Consider the following 9,764-nt stretch of genomic DNA (forward strand, 5'->3'; position numbering starts at 1 on the left):
AATTCCTAATCTAAGTTCTGAAGTGTGCATGTTTGATAATATTTACAGGTGATACCAGTTTTTATTAAATAAATGTTTCTAGGTTTTATAAAATAAATTACTTTGGTGATTTCTTATACTTTGTATGTTTTCTGCCATCAATTTCTTTTTCAACAATTTGCATGTGAACAATGCTATGCATACATTTTCTCTGCAGTGCTACCTCTGTTACCTCTCTCTAGAATCCATTGTTTCAGTTACATCAATTACTTCAGTGGTTTTGCCATAAAGAATTCTATTTACTAAGAAAGTAATTTACTGTTGAGAAAATATCTTCACTAGTTCATCTCCCACTTAATTTCTGTCTAAAATAAAAACAAAGCAACTAGCTCTTTTTTGTAGTTGCTCTTTGTAACACACTAGAACAAATACCTAAGCTTAGCTATGTTGAAATAACTGAATTCTCATCCAAATGTATTTTAAATCCTTTTCACTGTGTAACTTAATTTCATATTTATTTCTTTAATCATCATTCTTTTTTATATGTAACAGTAACAGTTTACTGACAACAAATAAAGTCTAAATAAATAAAGTTTTAGTTTATCACCAAACTGTTTCCATTTATTCTTTCTGCGATTTTCAGAGTGGCAAGAAGAACAAACGTTACCTTGAGATAGTGATTATATGTCTTTAATAAATTACAGTTCTATAAAAAAGGAGGCCTTTCAACAGTTAAAATCTTTTACACAAATTTTACAAAGTATATTAAATACTGCTGAAAAAAAATTACAGATACGTCTTCATGGTTTGAATATTTAATTTTGAAATTTCTTGCCAATCAAGGTGACTTAAAATTATATCTGGAGCCATGGTACAGTGCATGTTTTGCTGCTAACTGAAAGATCAGTGGTTCAAATGCACGAGTTACTCCATGGGAAAAAGATGGGCTCTCTACTCCCAAAAAAAGTTACAATCTCAGAAACTCAATGAAGGGTTGCAATGAGTCAGCATCAACTTGATGCCAGTGAGTTCATAGCTATATAGGCACAGTATTCTGAGGAAAATTCAGCTTTAGCAATAGTTTATGGAAAACCATATTTAAAATCGTTTCCCTCAACATTTTTCTTTTTGGGAAACTGATTAGATCATTATTGTTTTACCTCTTAACATGATGAGGAAGGAGCTAGGTTACTCAAAGAAAGAAATTAAGTATGACTTTTTTTATAAACTGTCATTGTTTGTTCTTCCAAGCATGCCAAATATTAGGTTTAACCTGCAGTTGATTTTCAAGAATATGTGAAAGTCAAAGATAATTTAAATTAATGCAATTTGATGAAAGGTAATGGAGTGAGGTTGTCACTGCTTACCCAACTCCCAACACAGTGAAGCTCTTACTCTTCCCTTGAGCTTCCTCATTGTATCATCCACAACATAGGACTGCCTCACTCACAGGCAGTGACAATCTCCACGTTAAATTTTAGTACATTTTCATTTTGTTCCTTTCTTTTCCTTATAGATCAAAGAATTATTTTGTATATAACCTGAAGTGTGTGCACACATTTGAGAACATTTATACAAAATTTCAGGCATCAAGAGGAGATAGTTACAGTATATCTTTGCCCAAACCAGAATTTATATACTGTATTTGAGGTTCTCTCTCTATATATATATTTAATTTAAAATTAATTTAATAAAAAATAATGACTTGGTGGTCAGCATTAAATATCATCTGTCCTGTACACTGTAGTAAAGAAGAAATAGGGAGGGGTTGTTGAGAAGTGCTAGTCTAAAAGTCCTTGTAGTAATTTGTTGTTGTTAAGTCACCTGTGACCTATAGTGACCCTACATACAGCAGCTCTGAACCATTCCCTATCCTGAAAGTCTCATTAATTGTGACACACTAACCTCCCTTGCCCCAGTTACTGTATTAATCCATCGCACCCAGGGTCTTCCTCTTCTGTGCTGTCCGTCCACCCTTCTGAGCATGATGTCCTTCTCTAAGAACTGGCCTCTTTTGGCCACATGCCCAAAGTATGTAAGACAGAGCTTCAAAACCCTAGCCTTCAAGGAGAGACTTGGTTTCATCCTCTCCAAGACCAAAACCCATGGTCTACTGTAATCAGCTCCAAAAATATAAAAATGTCTTATAAAACCACATTCTTTTCTTTCCATTCTTTTTTTCCAAATTTTACATTGGTTTGCACAGAAAAACTGTATACATTGTGCTTCATTCATGTGCATTATGTTTTATACATTCTTTCCTTCCCATCATTTTTCTTTCAAGCATTCCTGTAGTCTGAACTCTTTGTGGTTCTTTTTTTCTTTTTATTTTTTTATTTTATTATTTTGTGTGTGTGTATCATCAAATCAGACCTGACTGGTACAGGAGGAGATTGCCCCTCTGCGTGGGTCTTTATGCTATATGAGTGATAATTTGATATGATTTAATAAGGAAAACCCTAATAACTAGTGCCTTGACAATAAGCCATTTTTGGAATGAGAGGCTCTTTGAAATGTTATAAGGAATTCCATAATGCTTGCAGAAAGTCAAAGTATTTACATTTAAACTACTCATGCTATATGATAACTATAGATGATGAGTTCTGAATTGCTCAAAATGTATAAAACATCCAAAAGCTAGAATGAAGGAGAAGTAACAAAACTGCCTAGACAAGGAGGAACTTGACTAATGAAAAGCTGACATTTTCCAATTTCAATTAGGTGGCTTTACTAGATTCAAAGGCAGTTTAATAGGGCTTGGACATTATTAAAGCATTACTAGAAAAGGTCACAGATAGATAATTGATTTGAGTTTGTAATATAAGGTCGTTGGATAAGAGCCACATTATTTAGAATCTCCATGGAGAAGAGTGAAAGAAAGGAGAGTTTCTTCAATTGAGTCTATCTAGTGGATTCAGCTGGGAGATTTTAGGATTGAAATGGTTCTTTAGTGGTAGCGGTGAATACATCCTCCTTTTAAAATGAATATAAATGGGAATTTTTAATCTTAAAATTCTTAAAGAACATACATGAATACACATGCATTATGTACATTTAGAGGAATCTTGAAAAAATAGAAACACTGAGGTAGGCAGAAACCATTTAAGAAGAAAGGATTTAATAAAATAAACAATTAGTGTGTTAAACGGTAGCCTTAAATACATTTGGTAGCTCTACTGCTCAAAATAGGAACAATGTACTGAATTCAGAACTGTAGGTATCGGGGAGGAAACAACCCTTTCAAGAAAAAATAGATGTAGTTACTAAGTGGGGTACTATTTTTGACCTAAAAGCTGAACATGTAGGTGTGCTAACTAGGGGGAAAGAGAGTAATAATTGGCTGTTGCAGGGGAGAAACTTAAAGGAAAGAATAATTAAAGTGAATATCAGAGCAATCTTAAAGAGAATACGAATTTTAGATTACCCGGTAGATTTAAAGAAAATGTGTTAAAATCATGTGACTAATCTGTGAATACTAACATGAACACAGACATTTCTGAACTTGTGATTAGATATAGAAGATGGCCCTTTGGGTAGTTTTCACTTCTAGCCTGCTGATGTTCTAACTTAGAGTAAAGGAAATGAAGCTCCTAAAGATACTTGGTTGGAGAACTTCAAAGCAATTTCTCATCCTTACATTTTTAAAAGAATTTTACTGAGCGCATGCACTAGAAAATTGCCTACTCAGTGGTCATTTTTTATAGGAAAAACAATGATGCATAGTTACCTTTTCTTGATTCTTTCCTTCTGGTTTCTTCTGGAACGTAATTCCATTCATTTGGAATGCTCTTAAGTAAACAATCAGGAACACTGTGCTTGTGTAGGCCGGTGTCACGGTTTCTCCCAGAGCTCATCAGAGATATTATCTGCTGAACAATGTCCTTGATGGCATCTGTCAGAGCCAATCTCAAGCACCGTACGATCTCTAATTCGGAGTCCATGCATGTGAAGGCTGTAAAATAAGATGACATGTCACGGTCAGGAGAATCCAGCAATCAATTGTACCTTGTTGGACTGGGAATTCAGGTTCATAATTGTTTAGTCTAAAACTATAGGAACATAGGACTTCAATCATATAGCACATAAATATTTGGAGAAACAATAAATATAAAGGTTAACAGTACATGCTGGTAGTCTCAGACTCTTCATAGGAACATAAATAATACAACAGTCTTAGATGGCAACTTGTTAATAATATCAAAAGCTTTTAAAACGCTACTTACCTTTGGACCAGCAAAGAATTAAAAAATTTTAGACACTCTAAATGTGCGTTAATAGACTTTAATTAGCTATGATGTGGCTTTGGCGACCACCAGCAGCTCTGCCAGAGAAAAATAAGTAATCTCCTCCTGTGTAATTTGCATCCTCTGAAACCCACTGGCGGATCTGCTGAGTGAATTCCAACTTGAAGGCAATGAGAGTAATTTGCTCTGTATATCTGTACAATGTACAGTAAAGTCATATATAAATGATATATAATTTATAATTACATATTATTTATTTCTATGATTACATATTAGTTTGAACATCTTTTGTTCATAGGGTAGCTATGAGTCATCTACAACTCGATGGAACTTAACAACAACAACAACAACAACATAGAGAGATCTGTTTGCCTAGTGGATAGAAAGTTATGCTATCAAGCCAAAAGTAGGTGATTTTAATCTGCGGCACTCAGGCCTGGTTTTAATTGTTTTTGGTCAAACATTCTTCTAAATGGCATAGCACTGGGTCAGTCCGTTTTCTGTACAGAGGTAACTCATGGTTGCTGTGATGCCAAACACTGTGACACTGATGTGTCAAATGTGATAATGGTTACCCATGGCGGACAGTGTTTGGTGGAGCGACCCGATTTGGTGGAGCTTCTTTGGTGGAAGCAGGAATGGCATCTCCTTCCGAAATAGCTTGTCTCCAGAAACTCTATGAACTTGGAGAAATAATGAAATTTATACAAATGTTCAGGTCTTTTGTTCATAGGATCGCTATACGTCATCTATGACTTGACGACACTTAACAACAACAACATATTAGTTTAATGATATAAAAATCTATTTTAAAAGAGTATGGTGGCATATGAAATTGTTATTGTTGTTAGGTGCCATCAAGTCCAACATGATTCATAGTGGCCGTATGAATAAAATGTCTGAACCCTGTTCTATTCTGTGCCATCCTCATACTTCCTGACACATGAGCCCATTCACAATTAAAAAAACATATATATATTCACAGACATATGTTAAGGAATTAAAAGATGCAGTCTACAAATGTCAATGACAAATGGGCTTTTTCTCTCTCCCTGTTTTCCTTTTTCTTTCTTTTGTACCTTCATTCTTTCTTGACTTCTTTCTGATTATCATCTGTATTACCAACAATGAACATGTATTACAAATTTCGTAAGTAGAATAAAAGAATTTTGCTTATTTGTTTGGTTGCTAGTTTTTAATATGACTGGAAATATCCTGAGATGATCACACCACTCAAAACCGAAAAATAAAAATAATCTCCAATGCTTATTTTCCCCTAAAATTTCTAAAGGATATTTATCAAATGACTTCTAATTGCTAAAAGCAATATGATTATCCTCACAACAAGACCAACAGGCAACATCACTACAATTCGAGGAAAGATCAGCATTGACAACGAGTTTATTTTACCTGGATCCCCAATCAACACCCATTGTGGTGGCAGTCAAGAAATCAAAAGATACTTCATCAAAGGAAACATTCAGATGGCAAACACACACATGAAGAAATGTTCAGAATCCCTAGCTATCAGAGAGATGCAATTAAAAACAACTACGAGATATCATCTCACCCCAGTAACAACAGCAAAGTTCAACAGAGCTGCAAACAACAAATGCATCAAAGGTTGTGGAGAAACTGGAACTCTTATTCCTGTTGGTGGGAATATAAAATAGTACAGCCACTCTGGAGGTGGTCTGAAGCTTTCTCAAAATGTTGGAAATGGAAATACCATTTAACCCAGCAATCCCTACTGGAAATATACCCTGAAGAAATCAGATCCATGACAGAAACAGATGTATACACATGTTTATTGCTTCATTATTCACAATAGCAAAGAGATGGAAGCAACCCAAATACCTAACAACAAAGAAAAATTATAATACATTCACACAACGGAATATTACACAACATTGAAAAAAACTGAACTCATAAAACTTGACCAACAAGGGGGAGCCAGGAGGGCACTCTGCTGAGTGAAATACTCCAGTCATAATATGACAAATATGGCATAAGAGCAGTTATAAAATAAGGCAAACATGGGGGGCGATTGGGAGAGAATGAGAAAAGAATGGATACATAATGAACACTGCATTAGATCAGCTGAGGAGAACTGTCTGAAAGAAATATATGATTAGGCATTAAATGTATGACAATCTGGAATAAGGGGTACATTTTGGAGAGGGCTAGAGCGGGGAGAAAATGTGCAACAATGAAAAATTGAAATAAAACATTTTTGACATTAGCAAAAAGAAATCAAAAGGTATTACACTGAGCAAATCTGCTGGTAAGAACCTCTTAAAGTATTATCAAGCAAAAATGTCACTTTAAAGATCAAGGTGCACTTGACCAAGCCATTGTATTTTCAATTGCTTCATATGCTTGGGAAAGTAGGACCAAATAAGGAAGATTAAAGAATTGGTATCTTTGAATTGTGCTAGTGAAGAAGATTAAATAAGAAAGACCGAAGGAGAACAGATGTCTTTAAACTGTGGTGTCGACAAAGAATACAGAATCTACCATAGACTGTCAAGAGAAAAAACAAATCTGTCTTAAAAGAATGACAGCCAGAATGTTTCTTAGAAGTGATACTGGTAGGGAACTCTGGTGGCCTAGTGGCAAAGAAGCAGCACTGCAGTCCTGAAGGTACATGGCTCCAATCCATCAGATGCTGTGCTGGAGAAGAAGGGGCAATCTCTTCCTGTGCCGGTTGGATCTGATCTGACAGTACAAAAAAGAAAAAAGGGAAAACAATTTTAAAAAAATGAGGATGATGAAATATTGTCTCATATACTTTGAGCATTTTATTAGGAGTGGCCAGGAAAAGGATATCAAGCTTGATCAAACTAAGGTCAGAAGAAAAAAAAAGACCCTCAACAAGATGAACTGACATGGTGACTCCAACAATGGGTAACGGCACAGCAAAGATTGTAAGAATGGCAGAAGATCAAGGCAGTGTTTTTCTCTGTTGCTATGAAAGTCAGAGTTAATGTGATGGCATCTAACAGCAGCAAAAAAAAAAAAAAAAGAGCGGAAAAGACAGATTAAGTAAGAGTTATGACTGCTACATTCTTTCATAGCACAATAATTTCTTTATACAGAAGCTAAATAATGGTTTTAAGTCAGTAATGAATTTTATGTCTCCAGCAGGAACTCTAAGAATGCTGTAAACAGCAACAAAAAAAAAACCAAACAAACCCACAATATACCCTATACAGTTTATATAGGTTAGCATCATGATTAAAATCCTAAGAATCAACAATTTTTGTCCAGTATCATTAATCATTAAAAATTTGAAAATAATGGAGGTGACAAGACCGTAAAAAGAAGCTTCATTATTTTATTTTAAAATTTCTGTAGTAAAACAATAAGAGCAAAGGAAAATTAGTGAGAGTTTTTCAGGTTAGCCTTAAGAAAATGTTGTAAGCAAAAATTTCATTATAATACTTGGCTTTGTCTTTCCATGCTGCCCTTTGAAATCTTCTGTTGAGCCCCTTAATATCTTGCTTTCTTCACTTTGCTTTGCCTTCTGGGCAATTAAAAGTCTTATCTTACATCCTTCTTGGTCTTTTCTTCCTCCTCCCTCTCTATAATGACTTTTTGCATTCTTTATGGATGATATTGTTTATATCCACCCACAGTTCATCTGATCTTCATTTACTAATGTTCAAGGTCTCAAATTTGTCCCTGAAATGGTTTTGGAATTCAAATGGGATAGACTCAAGGTATATTTTTGGTTCCTATGGATTTTATTTCATCTTCTTTAACTTCAGCTTGAACTTGCTCATGAGTAGTTGGTGGTCTGTTCCACAACCAGAACCTGGCCTAGTTTTCAGAGCTGATACCAAGCTTCTCCAGCGAGTCTTCCCACAGATGTCGTCAATGTGATTCCTAGGCATACCGTCAGGTGAAATCCATGTGTATAGTCTATATTTATGTTTCTTATAAAATGTATTCGCAATGACTAATGGTTTGTACAGAATTCTATCATTCTGTCTCCAGCCTCATTTCTATCACCAACTACTAACCCTTCTCCCCTGTTTCCAACGTTTGTATTTCAGTTGTCCATTATTATTAATACATCTTGATTGCGTGTTCAATCAATTTCTGACTGTAACAGTTGGTAGAATTCTATTTCCTCCTTTTAGGCTCTAGCCAAGTGTAAAACTTGCTTGGCATTTCTTAATCTGAAGGAACTGCAGAAAAAATTTAAGCCTTGAGTTGCAATACTTAATGATGTTTTGTGCAGAATATTAAATGATCCAGAAAGTATTAAAAGAAGATAGAGGGAATATACAAAATCACTGTACCAAAAATAATTGGCTGATACTGAAGAATTTCATTAAACAAGGTATGAGCAAGAGTTTGTGGTTATGAAGAAAAAGTTCAAGCTGCTCTAAAGGGATTCGAAAAAAACAAGGCCCCAAGGCCCCAGGAATTGATGGCATACCAAATAACATATTTAAAAAAATAGACACTGTTCTGGATGCACTCACCAAGTTGTGCCAAGAAATCTGGAGGACAACCACCTGGCCAACTGACAGGGAGATCTATATTGCTTCCCATTCCAAAGAAAGGTGACTCAAAAGAGTGCGGAAATTATTGAGCAATATCATTAATATCACATGCAAACAAGATCCTGATGAAACTTATCTAAAAATGACTGGAATAGCACATAACAGAGAAAGGCCAGATGTGCAGGCTGGGTTTAGAAAAGACTAAAGTACTAGGGATATTATAGTTAATGTTAGATAGACCTTTACTGAAAGTAGAGAGCACTATTTTCAATCTATATGCTGAACAGATCACTTGGGAGGTTGGGCTTCATAGGGAGAAGAAGTGTGGCATCAGGATTGGAGGAATATTCATCTACAGCCTGCATTATGGTGATGACATAACCTTGCTTGCTGAAAATGAGGACCTGAAGCACTTGATGCAGGTCAAAGACTACAGCCTTCAAGGGCTGAAAGAAGAAGAATTGATGCTTTTGAGTTGTGCTGGAGACGAGTAGTGAACATACATACCATGGACTGCTAGAAGAACAAATAAATTCATCATGGATAGGATGAAATCCTTGGAGGCAAATATTCTGAAGCTCCACCTGACATATTGTGGGCATGTTGCAAGGAGGGGCTAGTCCTTGGAGAGGGACATCACGCTTGAGAGTGTAGAGGGACAGCTCAAGAGAGGAAGACCCTCAATGACAAGGATTGACTTAGTGACTAGAGGTAATGGTGTGGCACAGAATAGAAGGTTGGCACAGGATAGAGCAGGGTTCAGAGCTGTTGTACATAGTATCGCTGAGTCGCAGGCAACCTGACAGCACATAACAATAAAAACACCCCGCCCAAAACAATAATAAACTCATGTGGCAATCTGCGTTATGCAGAAGACACAACCCTGCTCGCTGAAACTGAGGAGGACCTCATGCACTTACTGCAGAGGATCAAGGACTGCAGCCTTCAGTATGGACTGAGGCTCAATGTCAAGAAGACATAGATTCTCACTGCTGGACCAATCGGTAGCATCAGGATGGATGGTGAA

Source organism: Elephantulus edwardii, unplaced genomic scaffold (assembly GCF_000299155.1).
Source record: "Elephantulus edwardii isolate Elephantulus edwardi_28Jun2011 unplaced genomic scaffold, EleEdw1.0 scaffold00043, whole genome shotgun sequence".
Classification (NCBI taxonomy): Eukaryota; Metazoa; Chordata; class Mammalia; order Macroscelidea; family Macroscelididae; genus Elephantulus; species Elephantulus edwardii.